The following is a 26,590-nucleotide window of genomic DNA, read 5'->3' on the forward strand; positions in this document are numbered from 1 at the left end:
AATTCCTCCATCAAGACTACAGCACTCACCATTATTTTTATGGTCACCTCCACAGACATGAGCACCTGGACTGAACATGTTTTAGCAGTATCCAAAGACACAAATTGCAGCTGCAACTTATATCACTTCGGTGCATGTTATTCACATTTCACAGAGACACCACCTGCCATCACTAGACTTTCCCTCATGTCTTTTGCACAAGAGAACTTTGGGAGGAGAGGCAGTGTCACACCCAAAATCTTGAAATGGTTTTAAGGGAAAATGTTACATATACGGACACAATAATTTGTAAAAAGTTCAATTAATGTTTTAGTTTTCTAGTAGTTCAAATCTTCAAAACCAGGAAATCTTTAGTAATAATAGTTAAAATTATTTATATTTTTAAAAAGCACTTCCTAGTATCCAACCCTCTTCCACGGTGTCATGCTCACCCTTCCAAAGTCTGTATGAATCCTATATTTGACATTATCAGTCTTTCTCAAGAACTGGGTAGGGGGCATGTTGTAACAAGTCACTGTCATCCCTAGGTCTTCATCAGGAGGAACTGTGATATTTATGCTATGGTTTCCTGCTTCTTAGTCTTCAGCCATCTGTATGTACTTTCTTACCCAGTCTTCTCCCTTGCCCCTGCTCCCAGGAAGGAGTGCAGGCTGTCTCTGCAGCCCCTCCATATCCCTGGGGCCTGTTTGTCCCACAGGGACTGCCTGCTAGACCCAGCTCAGACCAAGCACAGCCCAGACACCTCCTCAGTCTTGACTGGGGAGTATCAGCACAAGTCTGGAAAGTGGGTTTTAAATTAATCTCCTACTAGCTGTTCTGAAAGCTCTAGTGTGATGGGATTTGGTGAATAATTGTTTGGCATTCACCTTATCTACTGCCTTCATGATGCTATAAACCTGAGACTTATCCGCTCTTAGCCTTCTCCTCTCCAAACCAAGACCTTTCAATCTCACTTTGTAAAGCAGCTACTCCATCTCTTCCAACACACTAATCCCGCTTTCTTACATGTTCCTTCTGTCTACCTCTGCTATGTCCTCTGTGAAGCAGAGACCAGAAATGCATGCAGTTCTCAAGATGTGAATTTTCAGTGCATAAAACCACAGAGCTGAATTCAGGGAAAACTTCATTCAGAGCCAGTTTTGGGTTTTATTTTGGTTTTGGTTTTTGTCTTTTTACAGGATAAAAGCAAACAAACAACCCTGCAGCTAATCCAGTCTGGAACAAACCAAATGTAGCGCAAATCAGTGGGGAAAAAAAGGCTCTAAATTACTGTCTTAAGTCCTATTTCAAAAGCAGGTCCAAAGCAAGCATTCAGCTGATATGGCAATAAATTTATCTCAAGGTATATGGGCTCCCAGCACAGTGAAACGACCCCATTAACACTGTGGTGACATATGGAGAACTCGACAACATTGGCAACTGTAACCATACCCACATGTTTTCCCAAGCAGACAGATGGAGCATCTGGGCTCCTGGGGAAGTGGTTAAACTGCTTCCTGATTCAACTGGCATTTTCACAAATACCTGAACAATTGTCTCATTATGTGCAAAACCAGATACCCTTAGGAAAACACTAGATTAATCACCACCCAAACACACTTCTAACTCACAGAATTGGTGCACCTGCTCAATTGCACCCATAAGGAAGAACACGATATTGGTCACAAAATACTCAAAACATAACCAAGCAACAAAGGTCTCTGCCAGAGAAATGTGTTTCTCAGCCAGTGGTGTAAATTCCGTACATGCTGTTGTGCTGCAATTTTTGCATAATCTATTTCTGTTGAGGTTTCACAGATAACCAGGTTATGCAGATGATGGGAATCCTGTCTGGTGCTGGGGATGTTTGTGAAACTGTGCTGTCTTTGCAGAGTTTCTTTAGGAACCCATAGGGAATCATTCCATACAGGCCTGTAAAAATGGATGTGATGAACCAGTAAATCTTGCCCCAGTTCCACATATGTTAAGCTCGCTTGTTGGCTAACACAATTTTCGACATCCCCTCCTTTACCCCTCAAATACCATAAGATTTCTTTATCCTCATTCACATCTTCAATCTTCATTCTGTCTGTACAGGTGACATTAACAAGACCAGAAGTCATGGCAGTCAAGCTCATTTTCACAGACGGTTTATTATCTTCTTTCTTTACGTTCTCCTTTCATATAGCTTTATAAATAGCTCATTGTCTTTTATGTGATTCTGAATTTAAATGCTCACTTCGGTAATGCCTGATGCTGATAAATTGTCAGTGCGAGCTCCAAATGTATAGTACAACAATGCAGTAAAGAAAACCTTTCTAATAACTCCAGGGATTAGATGTTCTTGTTTTCCTGGGTGTAAAAAGTCATCATAAAACACCTGTTGCAAGATACCATAATGAATAGCTACAATATTCCTCTTATTCATATTTTTTACTAGATTCTTTCTCAGGATAGCCCTTCAGCATCTTTGTATTGACATCAGCACAGACTTGATGAGTTTCAAGTCTGTCTGTCATGGAACAATTGATGGTTGATCGCATAGCTGGGTATTTGTATCTTTTTAACATTTCAATAATCCATTTTGCCATTAGATTACATTTTGCCTTCAGCAACATTCAGTAAGAAATATTTTTAGAGTGTCTGTTGTATGCATTTACAGAAAAGACCTGGCTTTTTATGCTTACTGTGTTATACAGCCAAGAATACTGTGGTGGTTTTGAATACCCATTCAGATGTGTCTGGACATTCTGCAAAATATGGAAAAAAATCTACCTAAATAAATGTAAATCTATGAGAAAGAAATATTCATGAAGAGTTTTGCTTTAATATACTCTCTTACATATTATTTTTCCTAACTATTGGCTATACCTGTCAGAACAAGAAGCAGGGGCAGACAAATAGGACAAGTTTAAATGATGAAAGAGTTTACACAGAAACTGAATGATACAAGCGTCCTTATATTCTTAGCTCTTATCAGACAAGCGGTTTCAAGATGGAATCACACCAGTTCTTCAGAAAATGAAGAACATGAAATGTTTTGTTCTGCGTTGAAATTCATGTAGCAGAACAGCATTTCTGCAAAGAAAACTAGCAAATCATGCTCTGTTAAATTGCATCTTTTTCCCTTATCTTGTGACGAAAACAGCTGGGGAAAGAATGGAGATAAAGTCAAGACATATCTCAAAATCTTTGTGAGGATTGATTATTATTGAAGACTTTTCTTAAGAGTTGAACACTATGCAGAAAACTAAAAATTCTAAAAATCTCATAGTAGGGCTGAGGAGTAGAGAGCCAGAAAGCTGAGGTGGGAGGAATGTTTGGAAACTTACTGGAGTTTATAAAAAATTCACTTCTTTCTCCACAATGATTAGTTTTTAAATTTTTCTCCACCCAGTCCTTGAAAAAGGACATGCTTTTAAAAAAAAAAAATTTAGCTTGTAGCCTCACAGTATGTTACTTGACATAACAACTGGAAATTACCTTTGACAGAGCACTTATTTGTGTAATGCAGATCTGTTCTCTTGACTTTATTATTCACATGATCAGGGATTCATTTGACCAGTCCTCATTTTGTTAGGCACTGAACAAACACCAAAAAGAAATCTACAAAATGGAACAAAAACTCCCCTGAAAGTGTTAGATACTTAACTGTAAGATAAGGTGTATCGGATGTATCTGCCATCCCAGTGAAGGATGCAAGGAGACAGTGAAACAGTAATCTTCCATCACTTCCATGGATATGACTTTTTGTTTCCCCTCCTGCTCTGCTAGCACATCAGCTGATGCAGATCATGACATGAGGTTTGACACAGAACCCCTTTGAGAGTTTGTAAAGAGGCTTCTGCAATGTGGCCTGTCTATTTGTCAGCCTTTCCCCCTTGTTCTCCTCATCAAGTATTCATTTTTCACAATAGTGATGACAGATGTAAAGAGGGAGAATGTATGGGGAATGGCACGTTTCTGTCACTAACACTGGACATATGTCATGCCTAAGAGATGTATATTATGACACATTATAAGGAAACCATGCAACCAGATTTTTGAGTGATTGTAAGTTTGATTTTTTAATAAAAATCATAAATCCTATTAAAAAAACCCCAACCTAGTATGTGAAATGGGATGGTTTACAGAACTTCCTGAACTCTATAATTATTTCAGATACAGGTAAAAATGGGAGTATTAACTGAAATAATAGAATACAAAATGATGATACATTCTTTCCCATAATGCACAAAATATTAGGATAGGAAATGAACTTATTGAGTAGAAGCTAAAGAACACACACAGGAAAATATTTTCCATGCAGTGTAGACCTAAATTGTCAAATTCATTGCTCCAGATTTTTGCAAATGCCAGAGGTTTATCTTCAATCAAAAAGCACTAGATTAAATTCACTGAAGAAAAAAATCCATCAAAAGCTGATTTCTGCACACATTTAGGATACCCAAGAGATCACTACAGAAAGAAAATAATATGGAGTACAGTGTCTGAGGGATAGACTTTCATTATTAGTTTTGAATATTGTCTCCAACTTTCTACAAACCAAGAGCTAGGAAGATAACAATGCAGTGATCAAGAGTTTAAAGTGATTAAGTTAGCATCACAGATACGTTTATTGTGAATACTATTACTGTCATATCAAGTGAAAACATTCTGTATCTTTTTCAGTTACAACATGAGGTTACATTATAGAGAAAGCTATAGGGAAAACTACCAAGAACTGTGTAATACCTCTGTAAAGGCATCAGTCAGATTTTCAGCTCCTCCCGCAGAGGTTGTCAGAAAATCATAGCAACTTCTGTTTCTGTTTAATGATGATGAAATCTCATGTGCTATCCTGAAATTCTTAGGTGATTCCTTTTTCCTTGTCCATTGCTCCATTTCTGAAAAGTAAAAGAAGGCTGTGCAAATGTTATTCTGTTTACTGTCTTTTCTTCTTTCATTTTGTCAGGATAGCCTCTGCTAAACTAAAATTTAATGCAATGATTATCAGTGGGCTACTAAATATTAGCTACAATGTATGGGTCTTGTTTATCTCACCGTCTAACCTCTTTTCTATCTGCACTATAGTTTTAGGTTAAAACCTTCCTAATGCCTCTATAGAAGTTACAACAAGGGCCAGTGTCAGGGAATTAATCCTGGCATTTGGGGAGAGTTTGCATCAAAGGCACCCAGCAAAGGGAAGATATTTTCACTTCTCTATATATTCTAAATTACTTAATAAGGACACTGTAACATCACCCAGTGTACAAGACCTGTTAATTAGATTATTAAAAGAATCCCATTTTAATTTGCAAAGAGAGACTATATAACATAGTTCATCCTGAGGGTACTTCAGGCATTGAATTTAACAGTAACCACAGGTAAAAGAGAGAGAAAGCAAAATAATGAAACAACATTCATTCTCAACACTACATAATTATCTATCTGCACTTATGACCTGATTTCAGTCCAGTTCTTCAACACTCATCCACAATATCCTTTGTAAGAAAGCCAATCAAGCCAACCACTGAAGTGGAAAAAAGTGTATACTTGTTTTTAAGACTAAGGCATGTGATTAAGTATATACTAAAACCAAGCATTTCATAATGCAATCATACCTCAAGCGTTAGTCAAAAGCTCTGTCATGAATGTAAGAATCGTTCTCATTTATTGTATTCCCTTTTCTCCATATTTAAGTGTTGTTGCCTTGCATTACTGTAACTTACAGGAGTGGTTAATAACACACTTCACCTTTCCCTGCTTCTCCACCTGACTAACTACAAACAATAAAAATGTTTTTTTCTGTGGGTCTGAAACTATGCACAAAAGTCACACCCAAAGATAGAAGGAAGTGCCAGTATTCTGCTGGTATTCTCCATACTGCATGATGTAAAAAGCTTGACGGAATTGACTTTGCTATGCAGTTACACTTGTTGTGGTTATATATTCCACATTACACATTTGAATATGTGCTTTTTTTTTGTTTATAGTTCTTCAGACAAACTTCACACAAAAATGTGCCATTTTCAAAGTGTACTAAGCAGACTGCCTTCTTTCCCAGTAATCATTTATGTAGTTCTTTTTCTAAGACAGATTCCTGAGGCAATAAAGGCAAGCATGATTTACTTTCAACACAGTTTATTACACAGATATTGTATAACTATCATATACAATATTCTAGCTACTACGAAGCCATTTATCAACAACCTATTACTTCAGTTTAACTTTGGATTGCTCTGGTTTGATAATATTCTGTTTAGTCATTATGAAAAGCTAATTTGAAAGTAAGCAGATAGATAACTGTGACAGGTACTGTGACATATCATGCGTTCTTCATAAAAGACCCACAGTGACTGTCCAGCAACTGCATTGCCATTTCATTTTTTTATGCTTACAAAATACCATTGTGTGATAAGTCTTCCTGTTCAAAATATGCACTCATAAGAAAAAGATCTATGTCAGAAATTCCTTCATTTATAATTTTCAGGTAACAACTAATTAGAAAAAATGATTTCACATTTATTTCTGCATGCTTACAACTAATGACTTCTGAAATCAGAATCATTAACGCAAAGTTAAAAATAAATATGCTTCCCCCTAACTTAAGGAACACCAAGAATTTTTGTATGTAAATAAAAGTACTTTTTTAATAGTCCTGTTAACAATAATTTCTGTCCAAAGTATATATAAAATACTGACTCAAAACTCAGCTCTAAGGGACAAATGGTGTCTGCAGATCTCCGGAAGGGCATGCATTTGCTGTGCATCTGTGACTATATATATTTTCATATATAAGTGGCTTTATCTACTTATCTTTAGGTAATCTTCATTATCCTGATCTCCCGACAGTTAAGCTTGAGAACTGAAGTTTTGCTCTTTGTCATTGTTAGCAAAAGGCTGAAGACTGGTACGTTACGGTACACTGAATTTAGCCACTTTAATTTGCATTACTCTCCTCCTTCACATTTAGAAATGGGTCAGAGAAGTTACTTGGGCAATGGCTTGCCACTGACACTCTTCGCTGGTTATGTTGCTTTAATGACAACTTTTGTCTTATGAATGACCCAACATGCATCCATGCACCATATTTTAAGAAAAAAAAAAAAAAATCCATAAAAGCCAATAGAAGAAAGGCTTTTGAAAAAAAACTCTCTGTGAAGTGCCTCCCATTTTATCTGTTTGCTCAGTGCTCCCTCATACCTTTAAAAATGAATGTTGCTGCAACTTCCCTGGCACGGGTGGCTTTCCTGCTGTTTTGCTTTCTTAGCACAACTCCAAGAGACAACTGCCCTGGTGCCCATACCTTCTCCTGGGCAGATCAGAGTTTGTACACTTCCTTTGAGAAAGTCTTGTCCCTCTTACCATCATAAAATGGATTTTTAATGATTTAATGACACTCTCATATAAAATATCTTCTATTCCAGCTACTAGCTCTCCAAATCTTACCATAACTTGTGTAGATATTTTCAATTAAAAAAAAAAAAAAAAATTCAGATGGCTATGGCCTTTTAAATGTGCAAGTACTGAAATGCCCTGTGATAAACAGAATTTTGTTTTCATTTACAAGCCAACTACACATGAGCCATTGACTATTTATGTAGCTTTTTTCAATTTACATTCCATACTATAATAGACCGTATCACTGATCAAAGTGTTGCCTCTTTTTAGAAACATTTCATTTCTTATAGCACGTATTTCTATAATATTTAGAGGAAAAGGGAGGGGAGTATTCATTGAATGATAGGATGGCAAAAATTTGGTCTCTTGGGTTGCAACTTTTGAGTTTGAATATGATGAAGTAACAATGAAAAAGAAAAATGTATGAATTGTGTTATCAGCCTGGGGAACGGGTTGGTGAGAACCTGACCTGTTCTCTTCCAGAAAATTTATGGGAATAAATCCTATATAATTCTATAACTATCTAGAAACTGACTCTAGCTAGTGATAGGAAAAGTGCCTAAGAACAGTTAAGAAGAAATTTAAATGCTTAGATTGAGTTTACTGCTCTCTCCTCAGTTAAGAGAGGAGATAAACAATACCTAAGCAAATGAATTGGATGCCACTATGAAGGACTAGAAAAACTGAGGCACTGTAAGTTTGTATTTTTCCTAACACATTTGGTACAATGTACCACGCTGTTCTATGTGCTTTGCCGATCTGTGACGTGCAAAATCTCATGCTATCAATAAATTAGAATTTGAATGATGAATCTAGATGGAACTACAATCTATGTTTCCTAATTGCGGACGGAAGCAAAAGTTCTTGCTATGAGAAAAATATTTCATTAATACCTATGATTCCGCTTCAAAAAGAGATGGACTCAGCTGTACAGCTGGAGCAGAAATGAAACTAGAGAGCTATTCTGGAGGGTATTCCTGGATCCATATTCTGGATGTTACTTCTCATTTCCTCAAATGGAGAATGATTATGTGCCAATTTGGCACATGCTTCTTCCTCTTCTTTTCTAAATCGAGGGTTTTGGCCATTCCAGTGGATTGACAGAGCCAAGATATTATCCACTTTCCACCTTTGCTGGTAACATTGCTCCCTTCAAATGGAATATTTATGTCTACTGCTGTTTATTGTTGTTTTGAATAATATACACCATACACTTTTACACCTACATAAACTAAAAGAATGTCAGAGAGCACTTTTTTCATTTTATTTTTTTTAATGGAAATAAATAAAATATTTCAGCAAGAGTGCCTACACTATCTTTCATAACTCCTGAGAGAAACAAAAGTAAAGTAAAAAGAAAGAACAATTATCATATACTATGTCACAGGCAAATTTTATCTGATCATGAGATAGCAGTCCATAGCATTATGATTGACATAGCCTGCTAATGATGCATTTTCTGGCACTTATGGTTTTCAAATCTAATTTTAACTTTTTAGTTCTTGATGGTGATATTTAATAAGATTTTAAAATAAATCTAATTTAGCGCAGTCAGGAAGGACATTAAAACCACAAATATCTGTTAGGTGTTAAAGAATTAAAATTAAATGTTGTCCAAGATATTGTAATTCTTATTGATAAATTTTATTATAATCTGTTCTAACAACAGAACTGTAGAAGCCTTGTACCAGTAACCTAGTCACATATTTGACACAATTTACTTAGTGAGTACATGAGAAGTTAATTAGCATGGCACTCAAGTTCAGTTACTTTTTACAACTATTTGTATCATTTTTCTTCATGTTAAACATTCTGTAGCCTCAGTTTCAGACTTCTCTGCACCTTTATTTAAACTTCAGGTCAAAGTAAGTTCTCCACTGACAACAAGCTAAATTTAAAAGTGCATGCATTAGACAAACACCAGTTTCAATTTATGGTCACGGACAGCAGTAAGTTACTAAATCTAGGATCCTGGGTGTCATTGCTGTAGGACCTGGACAAATCCAAACCAGAATTAGCATGACCTTTTATGAATTATTTCCTGGGGATGTTTTTCACATTATTTCCCATTTTGTCCTGCATGATTTAAATCAGAATTTTTTCCATGGTTTGTATTCTGATAGAACTATGTTATGTATACTTGCCTTCTCCAATATCTAAAATACACACATTTATTCCTTCTCTCCTTGCACCTTAAATTTATATTGAAAAAAAGAGTTGAAGCACTGAATAGCAGAAGAAAAAGAGGTCAATGAAATTACCATACAGACCTACCTACAAATTGCTACTATAATTAATTATTTTTCTGTATAAATAACAAATACATGCTGTTTGGATGAAAAGCCAGTGCTACCTCTGCTCGTGAATGAATGAAAGACAGAATATATACAGAACTGTAGCCAGTAATTCTTCTTCCTTACACACTAAAAGATGCTAAGGGATAGATTTATGACTTGAAGATGGAGTAACTAGCGGCTTTCCAAATATTTTCCTTCTCATACCAGTCAAATGTGATACCTTTGTTACCTGCCTGTGATATACACCTCCATACTAAAGCATTTACGGTATATTACCACTACCTGTTGTTAACTCCTAAACCAGTGGAAAACATAATCGAGTGACAAGAAAGCAAAAAGTAGACTGTTGACTCGTGAGCAGAAAGGAGCAGTATTTTCAGAATGAAGATGCTGTCAAATGGCATGCTTGTTCAGTGCTACATTTGAAGGATATGGCCTATGAAATGATGCTTAGTACAGATTTGATAACTGAATTACTCAGGTTTACTGATATTGTTTAGCAAGTAGAAATATTAAAGGAACTCAAGAAAGAACCTTAAAATAAAAAGTTCACTTTAACTAAAATAGACTCACATGTTGCTTTTCCTTGTAGACTGAAATTGATTCTGGAAAAAAAAATTACAAATGTGTTTTTCTTCCAAGAAGATCTTGTCAAATCTAATTGACCGAATGACTTCTGAAGCCCAAATGAAATAAGAAAGAATAGGTTTGGTGTTTCAATGCTTCTCGTGGGTTTCAACGTGGTTTTAAAATTATTTTTCACTGCTTGAATTTGTAAGATTTTTTTTACCATGTTACTGATACTCATTTAATTTAGCTTTATTCCAAGATACTTATTTTAGACTAGGTTGATTTAAATTGGCTTGGTTTATGGTTTGATTTTCAAAAGTCTGTGGTTATGTAGAAGCGTTAAAAGCATGTTCATGACAATGTGCTGCAAGTTAGGCATATGAATGAGTTACCAAGTCACACATCAGAGGCAGACTTTCCAGAATATGCATACACAGCCATGGAACCAAAAGAAGCAATTATGGATGTAGCTGGTCACAAGAAAGCATAGTAGGTCATTTTCATCTGCAAACAAAGAGCACTAAATGAAAAAATATGACTGAAAAATATGAAAAATTAGAGGCATTTGGATATTGAGTCCAATATGAGAAGAAATGACATCTTAACATAGGGACTTAGTTAAAGAAGACGAATCTGAAGTCAGCAGAACTCTGCTGGTGAAGGGACAGATTCTGAACCAATACAGCTTCATGGTTCCTTTCAAAATTTAGATTTATTAATACTATTACTATTATTACTATTACTATTACTATTGCTATTAGAAAAGGACTGCTGATTACTCATGTCCATGTCTCCAGACCATACTTAGCTGTCTGGAAAAATTATCACATTAAGTTGAGATGCATTATAATATTTTTTCAATTTTATTGTCTTCCAGTGAACTTGTTCCCCTGAATGCTCTTTACTGATCAGGTTGTGCTGGATTATTTAAATAGTAGTAACTTTCTGTACCATGGTACCTTCTGAATATTGCTAATCTTTAGATTATTTTGGTTGGAATGCCATACATCTGGAATGCACTGCTTCTGTTTCTCTGTGTTCACCTTTTCTTGTCCTCCTTTGTACAAGTAATAGCTAAATAATTACAGAAAAAAATTTAATTTATTTGTGAAAGATAACATCTCTATTGCCTTCTCATCCGGATTTGAGGCAGATTGAGTTAATGAGACCTGCACTTCAGTCTTGTTTTTCTCCAGTGTATCTAAATGGTAAACGTAATAGATCTGTTTGCATCCTTTCTTTTTTAGCAGTGGCTCACCTTTGACATATCTTTCAAATTACACCACTTGTCTGTTGCTGTTCATTTGGAAGCCTCATTTATTTTTAAAGCCATATTTTGACAGGTTTCTTGCTTTTAAAAGAATTAGCTGCATGAGAAATTGATCCACCTAACGTTCATTCTTGCACTCACTGGAATGCTTCTGTGACTGACAGGTAACATTGTATAGCTGTATTTTTTTTACTGGCTTTATGTTTCCTTCAGCTACTTAAAACAATTCCTCCTCCTGTCTAGAGTAACAAGTGCTTTGGTCTTTGTAGTACTCACTTTGAGTGTAAGAGAGTAAGAGAATTTGTTTCGTGTTCTTGTTTTAACTGATCAGGTCATGTTGTGGAACCTCACAAAACCAAGCCAGACTGACAAACTAAAAATGGGATTTATTTTTACAAAATGGTAACAAATCACACTAAGTTTACTCTAACTGAAACCGCTTTGAGACTCCAACAAATATTAACAATCCACAGGTTGAGAATGTTGCTCTGAATTTATTACTTATACAGCCGATTTAAGAATACTTAAGGTTTATGGTCGATTACCCAAAATGCGCAATCACTCGCCTATAGGATGAAGGCTTTCAGTCTATACAGAAGATGAACTGTAGGTGGTGTCCCAACCCACAGCAGGAGTCCCTGACCCCAGGCCTTCGGCTCAGAGGGAGACCAGCTTAAAATGGTTCTCTTGTGGGGCCCCGTTTATGCCCAATTTGAATCTGACCTATGGTCGTACACCCCTCCCATTGGCCAAAGACCTCTTCTTCTCCACCTTTTGACCAAAATGCGTACGTCCTGACCACCGCCTTGTGGGCATAACAAGGACCGTGGAGGGAAGTTTTTGTGGGGTTTTGCCAAATCTTTGTTAGATTTTTCTGGGCTTTTGTCAGCTCTTTGTCAGGGCTGTGTTGGGGTGGGTGCATCTGCCACAGGTCAGAAACTCAAAACTAGTATCTCACACATGGCAGATAAATTCCTTCGATAATAAACCAGTTTGGGTTGGAACATGGCTGCTTTTCTTCTCCATCTCTCTCCACTTTGCACCAAAGAATAAGAAAATAAAAGTCTATAGTAAAAAAAAGCTTGGATTGAGTCCTGAAAAAATCTCTCAGAATATGAGTACATTTTATAGCTGTAGTAGGTGTTCATAAAATGTCTTTCACAACTAATAGAATGCAAGATATTTAGATTTCTTTGTCATTTGGTAATGTTCAGTTTAACCACTCTTTAAAAGCTGTGTTCCTTCGGAAAAAATCTGAGTTTTCTAAATAACCATACAGTTCCTGATTATCCAAGATTTTGGTGCAACTAATTAGGATGATGATAATGTTTTGAGGTGGGAAAAGAATCCCATAAAGATTGACCCATGAGTGACCCATGAAGAGTCACTCATCAAGGAGTGCTGCTGGCTGAAAATTCACCTTATTTATCTTAAAAATATCCTGAGATTCTTTTCTTTTGTTTATTTTATTATGTTTCAGCTTTATCCCCCTTCACAGTTCCTGATTCCTGGTGGTACCAGAAACTAAAGAACTGAAAGCAGAACTGAAGCCCAGTTTGTTTTTACAAATCCAACCATCTAAAATTAATGTAACAATTCTCACAAGGAAATATAATCCTCTCTTCCACTACAAAGCTGAACTTGTATATAAAGACCAATATGTATCTTTGAGTCACATTACTCATGAGAGAAATTTTTAAATGTATAGAGATTACTGTCAAGATCATGGCCCAGACATAAATGATTCAAAAGGCCTATCAAGAAGATTAGGCTTTAGGTACCTCTTTAAACAGCTTTCATCATTTCCTCTGAGCCCTTAAAATTTAGTAGTCATTAATTTGAAGAAATCTGTTAATTCTTATGTCTCACAAAGCTTAGGTGCTCTAAACAGAACATATTGCCAATTAGCAACTGTAGAGAAACATTGCAACACATACACAAGAGGAAAAAAAAAAGTCCTTTTCTTTTCCATTTACTTTATACAGAACTCTATGACTAATGTTACTGAGATTACCTAGAGCTATCCAAAACAGGGGGCAAAAAATAAACAATCCGATCTTCTTTCACTGGCAGAATTGATTTCCCATTTATTTTCTGGAAAACTAACTTTCTCCTACAAATTGCCTTTCAACAACTACCTTGGCCTACTAGGATTTCTTCTATGGCCTGCTATTACATATTTTTAACTCTGCTCCCTGTGTTCTCTGTTCAGGATTTCTGGCAAACATTACAAACTCACAGCCAAATGGATCAGAGTTTCATAAATATGGAAAGCAAATACATTGTACAACCACAGATATGTGGCTTTCATACACTGGCATATTTTTACATCTCTCTTTGTCATTTGGAAATCTTACTCTGCTTATCTGCTGAGGTTTACAGAAACTGGCAGCTGATCTGGGAATCCTCACTTCTGCTGTAGTTAAAAGAGTTTTAAAGGAGGCCAGCAGGGGCTAAAGTGCCAAGATCTGTTTCACTTCACAACTAAACCACTTCAAAGATGAAAGAGATTTATCAAGAAATAATTGTTCTAATACAGAACTAAAGATTGACAAGACAATTACGAGTGTCTAGATTCACTTTCTGCAGCCTACAGGATGCTTGTTTTCATCGAGTTATTCCTGCATTGAGCCAATATATTTGTCTAAAAAATTGTGCTAAATAGAAGCAATCTTGTAGGTAAGTTTTGTCTTGATCTGAGGATATAAAAAATATTTAGACATTTCCAGTGTTTAGTTTCTCCATTCCTCTTGTTTTTAAAACAGCTATCTTTTTTTTTGTTCTTTTCCCACCCGCCCCAGCCCCACAGCCATACCCACACCCATTTAAATCTCTCTCTGTTGAACTTCAGCATCATTACTCAGTGTTTTTTTTCTGGAAGACATTTTGGTACTTAGATCAAAACACTTCCCAATATTTTTTTGGTTATTCTAAGCTAATTGAAAACTCTCTAAAGACTTTTCTTCCAGATTGCAAATAACTAACTTAGCTCTTTTAACATTCATCACAATTTCTAGTCCCTTCTCAAGTTTACACATACCAAAACCACACATTTTATTCCTGTGTCAGCCAAACACTATTATGGAGTAAACTGATTGGTCTTGCCTAGTTAATTGCTCTTTTTCATAGTATAAACAAATCTCATGCACAACACTTTATTGCAGCATCACACAAAGAATTTATATTGTGATATATATATATACACATATTCACTGTTTTCAGAGATCAGTTACAGAAATATTGATTTATATGATGTGCTCTTGTTTTATAAGGATAGTCCTCACATCTTGTTCATAGGTGTATAACTTTTTATTTTGTCTAAAATTCTACATCAAAATCTCTTGTATTTGACAATGTTTTCACACTGAAAGTTGCTTCATGATATCTGTCAGTAATTAATACTTGATTGAAGAAACATGGACTGTACTAACATTTTTTTGTTTACACTTTAGCTCAGGAACATTAATCAATCAGGAAATTAGATTCTTTCACAAAATCTAGTTTCCAACTAGGCAAATATATTCCATTTCTTTACTTCATTACTAATTGACTCCTAAAATCAAAGTAAGCACTAGGTCAACTTTGACAGCCCTTTTGAATTCATCAGTACAAAGTATTTGAGGTTCCTGATTTTCAAAAACTGTTCTTACTTTGACGACCCATACTTTTATGAAGGTTTTTGGGTTTCTAAAGGTGAAATCAAGAATTTACTTTGTTTTCCAAAGTTCTTTGGTACCTTTGGCTCCTCTTGTTTTAATTCCTTACAAGTCTAGATATAAAAAAAAAATAAACCTATTTAAATGCCCTTATTTATTTAAATGGTTTGGAAAGAAGCTAATCATCTCCACTTGGCTTGGAGACCAATATTTTGATTTCTATTTTTTTACTAACTTCATTGGTTAGCATGTTATCAAAGAGGGAAATTATGACTTCCTATCATTCAGTTTTGGATGTGGTTTCATATGACAGTATGAAAACCCAACAAAATTCCTATTCTACAAAGTATATTTTATAAAATTAACTATATTTGCATTGATGTGTGCATTTTTAGCACTTTTGAATCTGCTGAAAAATGCAGAAAGAGATGTGGCTCCTTTTGAGACAATGGAAGTGATAATGTTGAAGTGTGAACTAACATGAAACTTTGTGATGCATCTGTGCATCAACAACTAAAATACATGAAAATAAGATATATTTTTTCAAAGTTTTAAGTGCCTCTGTTAAACTTTGTGATTACAATTACTCGGAAAATTGAGAAGCCCTCCTACTTGTGTATCATAAAGCACCTATTTTACAATTGTATGATGTGCTGCTTATGTTTTAAAGACAGCATGAAAATGGATTTGCTCAGTGCGTATATGGTCATCAGTTGCAATACCCTACATTGCTATCCTAGTCTTTTCCACAAAATATGTGAAGAAAGAAGAGAAAAACATCCACGAGAAATTAGTCAGAAAAATCATCTGTGTTGACATATTTTTGAATCTTGTTAAGTTAACCAAGTTTTGAAAAGGCTGCAAGTGAAATATTGCTGATAATATTTATAACTCAGTTTCCCAGTGCTGCCAAGGCTAATTGAAAATCAGGGGCTGGAGGGTGAGGGCAGAGCCCTGCCAGTGCCTGGGTTGACCCTGTCTTCCACTTTGGGGCAGCCCCCATCCCTCCTCTTCCCTTTCAGTGTATGTCTAGTGACACATTGTTGCTGTCATCTGTATTTACCAAGTTGAACACAAAAGCAAGTACAAAATGTTTTGTAGTACAGTCGAATGTACTTTAGTACACAGAATAGTATTTCCTCATCTATTATAATAAAAATACCTCAAAATTACATAGAATATTCTACTATTTTGCAATCATAAGCATTTTGAAATAAACTAAAGAAACAGAAACACAATCCTCTATATTCTTTATAGTTACTTAATATTCCTTCTTTGTAATTCTCAATGTGTTCCTGTTAAGTTAATTGAAAAAATATGAGATTCCTTCTGTAGGAAAAGTGACACTTCTAAACGCCTGTGGATTGCAGCTAAACTCAACTAAACACAATGTAGTTTAATGACACAGCAGGTGCATCAAATTACTAAGTAGACTTTATCTTTTGTCATTTGAACTGAGCCCATTACTATGGACAGCAGTGATATGGTGACGTAACAAGCACAATCAAAAGCACATTAAAAGCACTGAAAGTAAATGATGCATATTCTGCAATTGTAGCAACCAAGGACTATGTAGCAGTTGCAATACAATGTGGTTACAGTGGACAGACTGGTCAATAGTTTTATTTGTTGTCATTTGCAGAAGAATGAGTACAATCCAAGCTTTTGGTCAAGCATCTGCAACTATAGCTTTTTGAAAATATGCGATGTTAAATGTGTCTTGTTTAAATGGACCTGCTACATGAGTTTTTATTAAAAATGTTATTTGTGGAACTGACACCATGTCCTCTTAATTCTCTTTTAACAGACTCTATTTACTAATTTAAGAAGATACTTTTTTTACACTGCTCGTATTATCTACAAATAGATTTATTTTCTCTTTTAATCTTTAATTTCTGTGCTCTCTATTCTTTTCTGTGCCCTCTATTCTTTCCTGTATGCAGTCATGGCTCTACTACCTTTCTCCTGCTAGGAACTTCCATACATGTCACTTCTGATTTCAGGCTCAAAAACATTTTTAAATACCATATTCAGAACTATACTGGTCCTACTGGCTATCTTCCTCTATAGCTAGCAAATAATAGTTTACATGATTTATCTCTTAATAGATTAGTTTTATACTCTGAGTCCTGGAATTTACATTCAAAAATGGGAGTGATTTTTTTGGAGACCTGGAAAAAAAAAAAAAATGGAAGAGCTCCTGAGTGATCTATTTCACATTAGGCACTGAACTATTTCTGCAATATCCTAGATTTAGGGAAGCACAAAGATACTGAAATGATTCTGCGTCTGCATTGCTCATGCTATCTCTCCGAGAAAAGCAGCTAAAAATCTCACCCAAGAGCACAGATCTTTCGTGAACGAAATAAGAATTGCTATGAATAAAAAGTGTTTGTGATAGAGATGGACTGATAGCCTAAAGTATGAAAGGAATGTTTGATCTATATATTTCATAACACAAAAACAAGGGTGGAAATCCTACCTCACTGAAATCAATGGCAAAACTCTCATATTACTTAAATAGCTAGGTTTTCACCTGAAAGACCTGCAAGGAGGGAAGAATGATGTGCTTAGGTTCTTTTTTGGGGGCACTGTAAAAATACAGCCAGTAATTTCCCAGCAACGTTTTTCACATCAGTCCTTGCTGCAGGGCTAGCATTTGACTGAATCTGAGAAGACAGGAGTTTGTTCAGTTTGCAGTTGAATGGGAGGCGTGTAGCCTCATGCCTTTTAAAGTTAGAAAATACTCAGACCCATTTGCATCCTGGAGAGCTTCACCCACTTATTCATGTGTTAATCACAAGCTCTTTGATGTAAAAACTCTGTGGTTATGACTCATTTCTGACAGCTCTATTCCAACAGATTTTCTCTATTCTCACTTCAGTTTCAGGCTCTTTTAGAGTCCATGCCTTCAGCTCCAAAAACTTCATCTTTATCTGTACGGAGGAAGCTGGTATCTCAGTCGTCTTCTGTTCCAGGACCAGGAAAGATGCAGAAGTAGTTCTAAAAATCTTTTGCTTTCATTAGCTCTTGAAGATCCATGGTGCGTCTTACATGATGCTCTGTCACAGCTGCAAAAGGAATATGGCAGGTTCCAGGACACCAGGCCCAGAGAACCATCAGTGAGTGAAACTAACCATCAGTTACTTTTTTCAGATCAATCATATAAATGAAACAACAAACCCAAAATCCAGAACATGAATTAAGAGGTGCTGGGAACAGGACATCTGTGGGAAAAAAAAAACATACATGGTCAAAAAAGTTATCTCAGTTATGCAGCCATGTTAGAACATCAAGACATTTTCTCTAGTCCCTTTTTCTTTTCTATTCCTAGTACACAAATTGCAGAATAAAGCCAGGATAGTTACCAGCATGCTGTCATTTGATACTCTATTTTCTTAAAATCCACTAGATGAATTGAAATATAAGAAGAAGAGTAACGTAACTGTCTTGGAATTCTGTCCCAGGAAGGAGAGACCAGGCAGACACTTAAGCAGCACCTTCACCCGGTGAGGCGCACAGGCACACACTGAGGAAGATGTATGTGAGCTGTCACACTCTGTAAACAACATTTCTCCTTTTCTGTTTCAGAAGAATTTCCTCCAAGTCGGCAACATGCACAGAGACTGTTTTCACCACTTTATCATTTGTTCTTATTGCTCATTTTCATACTTAATGTTCTGTACTTGATGTTTTGTCTTCTTAATACCTTTCTTTGAATTACATAATAGTCTGATATCTTTCTTTTTAAAGACTTGTCTTTATTTATCTGCTTGACTGAACTTTGTCATCTACTTACTAGCCATTAGATAATGTATCTTTTTGTTCATTTAATGAACAGAAATGACAAACATAATTTTAAATTGCTGTGTTGCTCATTGCATCTTGAGAAATGAAAATTAAGACTTTAGCATAAAAGAACAACTTGACAATGGAATAAATTCATACTTTTGCCATTTCTGCTGTAATTATTCAAATTAGTTCACTTGGTCTTTTAATTGGATTCATTCAGGGTCGTTATTTTTCTTTTATGGAGAACAAAGAACATTTGTTGTGTGGTTATTTACCACACCATAAACACCCACATACTAAAAGGGAAAACTGTCATTGAACTAGCGTTGTGTACTGATTTATTAGTAAAATCCATCTGGATTAGATACATTTGAAAGTTATGTCATTAATACTTGTATATCATAATTTCTGCAAGAAGTAATTGAGAAGTTAAAAATCTTCCAAGTTATTGAAATGCACAATAAACAAAACAAAGCTAAGTGAAGACAACATCTGAAACCTATAGTAAACTGTCCTTTTTTGTGAAGTCAATAAGCTGTTCCTTTTACAGTATTTCCCAGTGCACTGATATATGGTGTTATTGTCTGTTCTAGATTTTGTTCAAATTAACCAAACTGCAGAAAAACAACAGGAGTAGGACGGTACTTCAACAGCTTGTTGTCCCACCCTGAAGCAAAGGCTAAATAGGACAATACTCCCATTTTAATTTTCAGAAATAATGCGAGATCCTTTTTCTTTGTGGAAGGATGATTGTGGGGTGCAGTCTGTAGTGCATATCTGCACAGGATACCTTTTAGACAAGAGGGCCAAAGGCTGACACTTTTGGTATTTTACTTTTAGATCCTGAGACCTTAATTGCATAACCACATAAAACACATACGGTAAAAGTATCGCTGTAACTCAATGAACGGAAGCACTGAGTCAAATCCATTTCCCTACAAATAAGCTGGCAAAATATGCTACTTATCAACTGTTTTTATGTGCAGATGAAAAATGAGAGCAAGAAGGACATATCCGCATGAAGAACAGATTTGTCCCATTGTATACCAGTAGTACTGATCTTCTGCTCATCCAAGTCTATTCTGTCCTTTCTTATGGAAAGCAGGGAAATGGAAGGATAGGAAACAACTCCATACCTACCTGGCAGTTCTCCCAGGGTTAGTGGAGCATGCCTGGAGACTCGAAGGCTTTGAACTACTCGCAGAGGCCCTTTTTCTCCCTGGTTAGGGACAACCTGAGATAAATCAGTGAGTTTTGCATCAATCACAAATTACTTGTGATTGTGGACACCTCAGCTAGGACCTCTGTGTCTCAAGCAACATATGTACAAAAGAAAAGTCCTATTGTCTTTCATATTTATAGGTGAATATGTGGTTCTCACATGATGTGAGTATTGGAGTGCAAACATTCACCTCTGTGAAACATTGCCACTAAGGGCAATTTCTTTTAGTTTATCTCTGCACAGGTGATAATAGTGTTCATGATAATTAATCTTCCTTTCCTTGAATATTGACACTGGTCTTGTGGAGAAAAACATTCTTAAAACCTGAAACCATTCCATTCTGTTTTTCATTGCTTTTTTAATTAACCATTATTTCAGTCTCTAAATATTTTATTAGGAAATAATGAGAATTTTAAAAAAGCCTAAACTTTGTTTTTAAAACTACTTGCAGATCAAAAAATATGATCAGAGATGGCTATTTAGCTATGAGGTTACCTCCAGGCTATCAATATGAAATAACATTTTTCAGTTATTTGAGTCCAGATTCATCTCTCCTGAATTAGTCAGCCAAAAGGCAGTTAGATGGTTCCCCAAATTAATCAGCTGCCTTTCAGTTGCAAAGAAATGCCCTAAGGCCAGATAAATCATTTCCCCTTTATGTCCCATAGGCAGTACTTTGGATGGTAGGCACTTATCCTGAATGATCCAGCTCCCTTTTATCTTGACCTGGGCAGATGGATAGCCTGAAGCTGGCAAGATGTTCTTATGCTAGGCCCATAAGATGCTCTTTCCCTCTCCATCTATGATTCTGCACAGCATTTATCCCAACTATTACAGCTCCTTTTTGCAAGGACAATTGTTTGATTGCTTTCTAATATGAGGAATAGAAAATGATTGGTCATTTGAGTGGAGACAGCAAAGAATAGCACCTACTAAGGTAGTTTCCAGATTTCGGAAGTGATGTTCCTAAACATGCTTATTTCCCAATTGGTCTTTTCACTTCTGACTTTGCAATAAGAGGTGACAGCCCCACATTTGGATAGTAGGAGTATTGTACAATTAAATGTTAGTTTTATATGTTTGCTAGAGAAAAGGTTTAATGAAGGGTTAGTTCTCTAGAAAGAGCAAAGCTATGGGAGGCTAAAAGATAAGCAGGACCTTGCAGTTTCATGGGTTTTCAGGCAGCAGCCACACGCTGTTCTCCAGACTCCTCAGATCCACCATTTCTATCTGAGATAGAAAAGAGGCCAAGTCATGGGAACTCTCTCAGTAACATCACCATCAATGTCACCACTGTCCCAATTCTTACGGCTGTGAGGAAGACATGATTCATGTCTTGGCACCTTTCAAGTGCTTTCAAGCACTTTCAAGCACCTAGCCAATTCAGCTATGGTAATGAACAGCATCTGGGAAGGAACACACATCCCATGACCAGGGACATCAAGCTAGAGATCAAATTAGAAAAACTGTATTTCAGTAAGACACAATAAAATACTCAAATACACACATACTGATCCAGAACTTCTTTAGGTAGGATAATGCATACACTCTCAACTTGGGAAATCCATCTGGCCGTTATCCCTTCTGCCAACAAAGTCTGTCTGACAGAATAGCATGGATGAGATCTCTGGGAATCCCAACCAGTGAAGGCCAAGTGCAGTTAGTGATTCATTCCACTTTGTGATGGACAAAGCACAGTTCTGCAGTACTGATGAGTGTTTTTTTTCCCTCATGCCTGTTTGCCTGACTTCTCCACAGCTGAGCATCCTTCCAATGAGATGAAAACAAACTAAGTCCTCAGCCTTTCTGTCCAACCCTCTTCCTCTTTCTGTATCACCACCTACATGCCCTGCATAAAACAGATCTCTCCATAAATTTATTAGAAGATAACTCTTCCAGTTATTTTTCTCACTTCTCACATATTTTTTGAAAATTTGCCTAAACGACATCAACTCTTCAAACCATTGGTGGGAGGCAGCTGAAACACTCTTACTACTGCTCGAAGCAAGCTTTCAAGAAAGTCCACCCATTATTTCCTTTACATCACTTCGGGTTTTTTTCCTACCACTCTCACTTAGAATATGAACCCAGATGATCTGAGACTTGTCATTCAGTAGGAAAAGTAGAAAACCTGTAGAAATTCAGAAGGCTTCTGTGCATCTATGAAGAGATTGACATATGGGATGGTTCTTCCAATGGTTCCTGGATGTACATTCAAATGCAAGTCCTGTAGCCATGCTATATACTACAGGAGCTGTTGGGGAAGAATACTTGGTATGGAGTTTTTCAAAGTTCTGTTGAAAATTTTAGGTGAACTGAAAGAAAACAAGAACCTTGCAAGAGAGAAACACGGAGCTGAAAAAACAACGAAGTGTAAGTAAAATGTGTCTAGTTTTTCAAAAGTCTGCTGAGAATATAAGACAAACATTAGTGACTTTAAGAATGGATGTATAAGGATTTGGCTATTGGGAAAACACCTTGGGGAAACTGCCTCATTCAAAAAAGCCCGTGTTTTGATGCAAAACAATTGTACTTCATAGTGAATACACAGGAACATCTTAAAACAGTAGAAATTCTCTGAATGCTGCCAGGTTGTTCGCTGCAAGCAATACAGATTCTTCATTACCCTTCATGGAAAACAGTGTTCAGTACTTTCAAAAGGATTTTTGGAATGACCAAAAACTCTTTGAAATCTCAGTATATACCCAAAAATATTAGGAAGAAATCAAAAAGAAAATGTGTTCAGGTGGAAGTTAATGAGCTGCAACAAGGGTAATGAGTATTTAGTTTTGTTTTCTTTGAACATTGCTCAAAGTTTAACTAGGAATGATTAAAAAAGAAGAAGAAAGAAGAAGAAATAGATGAGGTAATACCACCATCAGCTTAAAATGAAGCCTCATGAACCCTGATCTAAAAAAGAGTTGTATAGCTCTGAAGATATTGTGAAAACAGAATAAAAGGAAAAAAAAGAAAAAAGACATCCTGTTTTCCTGAAGTTGTATATAAATTACTTAAAAGCCTCATTTCCATCTTTCTTTACACATGATTCATTATGAATAGGTTAGGCCATGGCTAGGCCTGTTTCTAGAAGTTTTGGTCCTGTTGTCAGGAAAAAAAATATTGCTGGATCCTCCTGAAGAAGGAAGCACACTCGATGCTCTTGAAAGGATAGGATGTGAAGAAAAGAAAGATGTGCCTAAGCACATCTCAGAAATCCCAAAAGATCAAGGATGCTAAGAAAGCACATGCTATTTCTCCAGATATTTTGAAATCTGGGACCTGCCAACACTCACTGCTGACTAGCTTTAATATGCCACTTCATAACCACAGGGCATTATCATGATAGCCAGGAACAAGCATGATCACTACCGCTGTCCTGTCATACCCAGAAGTCACTTTTGAGAGCAGAATCATCAGTGACAAAGGACACCTGTTGCCTGAAAAAGATAGAGATTTATTTCTTTCATAAGTCATTGGCCACAGAAATATGAGTTGGTCCACTTCCTCTCATGTTTTTTATTGTGATAAAATAGTGCAACAGAAACATCAGCCTCCCGAAGATTAAAATGGGATTAAGGTACTATTTTTGTCCAACAGGTAAAGGATTTGGGAGTACAGTGAATGTTAGATAAGCTCTACTTCCAGTTAATGTCTGCACCATATACCTGGAAATTAATTAAGCGGGGAAAAATACGGCATTGCAATTCATAAAAAAAAAAAAGATAAGACCTTCTTATGATGAGATTAGTGAAAGGGACAAATGGATAGAAAAGAATACCCATAAAAACCACAAATCTTGCATCACTAGTCACATTTTTGTAAGCAAATTAGTTTTTTTCCCATAGCCCTGAACTCTGAACAGCAAAACATCACCTGGGAGGCTACAGAAATGTTAAATAAAACCTGAGACTAAAGTAAATAAGTAATTCAATCAAAATAAGAAGGTATTGTCCTCTTTTGCAGCTGAAGGCAATAAAACATCACTTTAAGTGGCATTTATGAGAAAAAAAACACAATTAGATATTGTAGTTTCAAGTGAATGGGAGAAGAAAGAAGAGTTACTCTTATTGTTTATAATCTTCATTTTATAAAAAAGAAGTTTGGTATTAACTCTTATTTTCTATTTATTAATGATTTTAAAACTACATAACCAGTGCGCCTATGTCCCTGCCATAGAAAAAAAGATATCATCATTGCTATAACTTCTCTGAGTAACACGCTTAGAAGGGAGCATATGTTAATAAGCATATTATTAAGCATATGCTAATTAGCACATGCTTATTTGACTTAAGTCCAGCTACCTCAATCTTGCAGCTATTTTCTCTGTAAGAAACTATTCTTCAGGAGATGATTGGAAGCTGAATTTGTAAAAGCAGCCTGTAAAGTAGATTTTAAAAGCCTGTTATTAATCCATTATATTTTTAAGAGTACTTTTGCGGGGTTTTTTCTGTATGCATATGAAGCAGTATTTGTAGAAGGCCAAATGCTGCAAGACAAGCTGCTTTCCAGTTTTATGATATATTGCTCCTCTCCACATTTTCTGCCCACGGTGTTTCCTATTAAAAAGCTCCATCTCTAGTGGAAAATTTAGAAGGAAAATGCCCATTCCACTTTTGCTGCCTGGTCTATCAAGTAGAGTAATTTAATTGCATTAAGTAACTATTTAAGAGATGCATCAAATTATGAAGCTCCAGTGGACCCTCCATATATAAATGCGTTTCACACAAACATCCATATTATATTGTTTATCATACACCCATCAGTAAAGGCATTGTACATGTGTTTGCAAGATTCCACACTAGAACATAGAATTTGCCATTTTATCCTAAATGAGACTACTACAAGATTTGAACATTGTTCAACTTTTTAGAATGTTAATAATTATAATTTTTTTCAATTCAAATTGTTTTACCACTAGGGAGTCCAGTATAAATTTAATTGCTTTCTTTTACTGTTAAAAGGAGTTACTGTCAAAGAAATAGTCACTTAACCCCTTTTGCCTATAGAACTGAAATGAACAGAAGAGGTACACTTGCTGCGTGGCAGCAGATACTTTCACATTTCTTGTGTGTATAACATTAATTAAGAAATACAGAACTGTCCACATAATGCACAGAAAGTCTAATACTTTCTCACTTTTAACTGTTAATTCACTACGTGCTGCATATCATGACTAACTTTACATTTGACACTGGTACCTACCATTATAGCGTGAGGGGCTATAATTTGTTTGCTGTAGAAGACCAGTCTCCAGTGATGAAGGCATAGTTGACTCCCATTCTTCTGAACACCAGGTGCCTGAATCCCACCTTCCTGGCAGTGCAAGAGCTGAGTTAAGTACCCATAAGACATTTTCTACACAAAAGAGGTGGCAGTCCTAAAATTCTAGTCAGTGGATTCTAGTTTCACTATCATGGCTAAAATACTACTTCTTTACAAGATAGTACTCAAAATACACACTTTCTGTTGGTAGTTATGATCTAATCTAAGTAGTACTAGAATGCATGTAAGGAGCCCTGGAAATTAAAAACATTCAGATGAAGAAAACATACAGAGTAAAACCTCTCTGGTACAAATATCAACTGAAGTCAATGTCAATTATTACCAGCAAAGGTTTGACCCTCTGTTATCATCAAGGTACTACAGCTTAACCAGTCCTCAGTAGGACCCTTCCTTTAACACCTCTAAGTAGACATCTCTATTCAGATTGTATCACCATATAAATGGAGATGTGAAAAGATTGACACGTAATTATAAGTGACCATTTTAGCCTTTTGATAGTCTCCTAGAAAGCCAAACAAAATAATGTAGGCCAGTACAATCTTTTCATTTGCAAAACAAAGCCATTGTTTGTGTAACAAAGCAAACTTTGCATGCATCACAGCAGTAGAGAGAAGTGATTGTCAAAGGGTGAATTCTGTCTGCTTGGAAACATTATTCCATGGCAAGTATTTCCTTGGTGATCTACAGTGTTTTTGTTTCAAAGCAGAACAAAATAAAAATGCCAAAGGACTGATTATATTTCCAAAGCAGGCTTCCTGAAGAATATTGGGGAAGGGATGGGGGGCAGTGAAATTGGAGTCTCTAATGAAATTACAGGGAGATGTTAAAAAATTGGAAGCAAGGACCTCAGTAGCAATACCAAACCACACTCTAATCTTCAGTGAAAGATTCAAGAGCAGGAGGAGGAAGGGCAGTTGTCAATGTCCTCAGCTACTGAGGATGCAGCCATGGTCTAAAATATTCAGATCTCATAAAAATACTTAGCTCTTAGTCACTCCACATCGTGAAACATTTGTTATTCATGATTTAGTCTCATGATTTGGAAGTCAGTTAGTAGATGATTTATCCAGACCCACTTGGACCTGGTTGACTAAATCCTAAAATCACTCCTCCTGAAATTACACGTTTATTCTGAGAC

Source organism: Rissa tridactyla, chromosome 1 (assembly GCF_028500815.1).
Source record: "Rissa tridactyla isolate bRisTri1 chromosome 1, bRisTri1.patW.cur.20221130, whole genome shotgun sequence".
In the NCBI taxonomy this organism is placed as follows: Eukaryota; Metazoa; Chordata; class Aves; order Charadriiformes; family Laridae; genus Rissa; species Rissa tridactyla.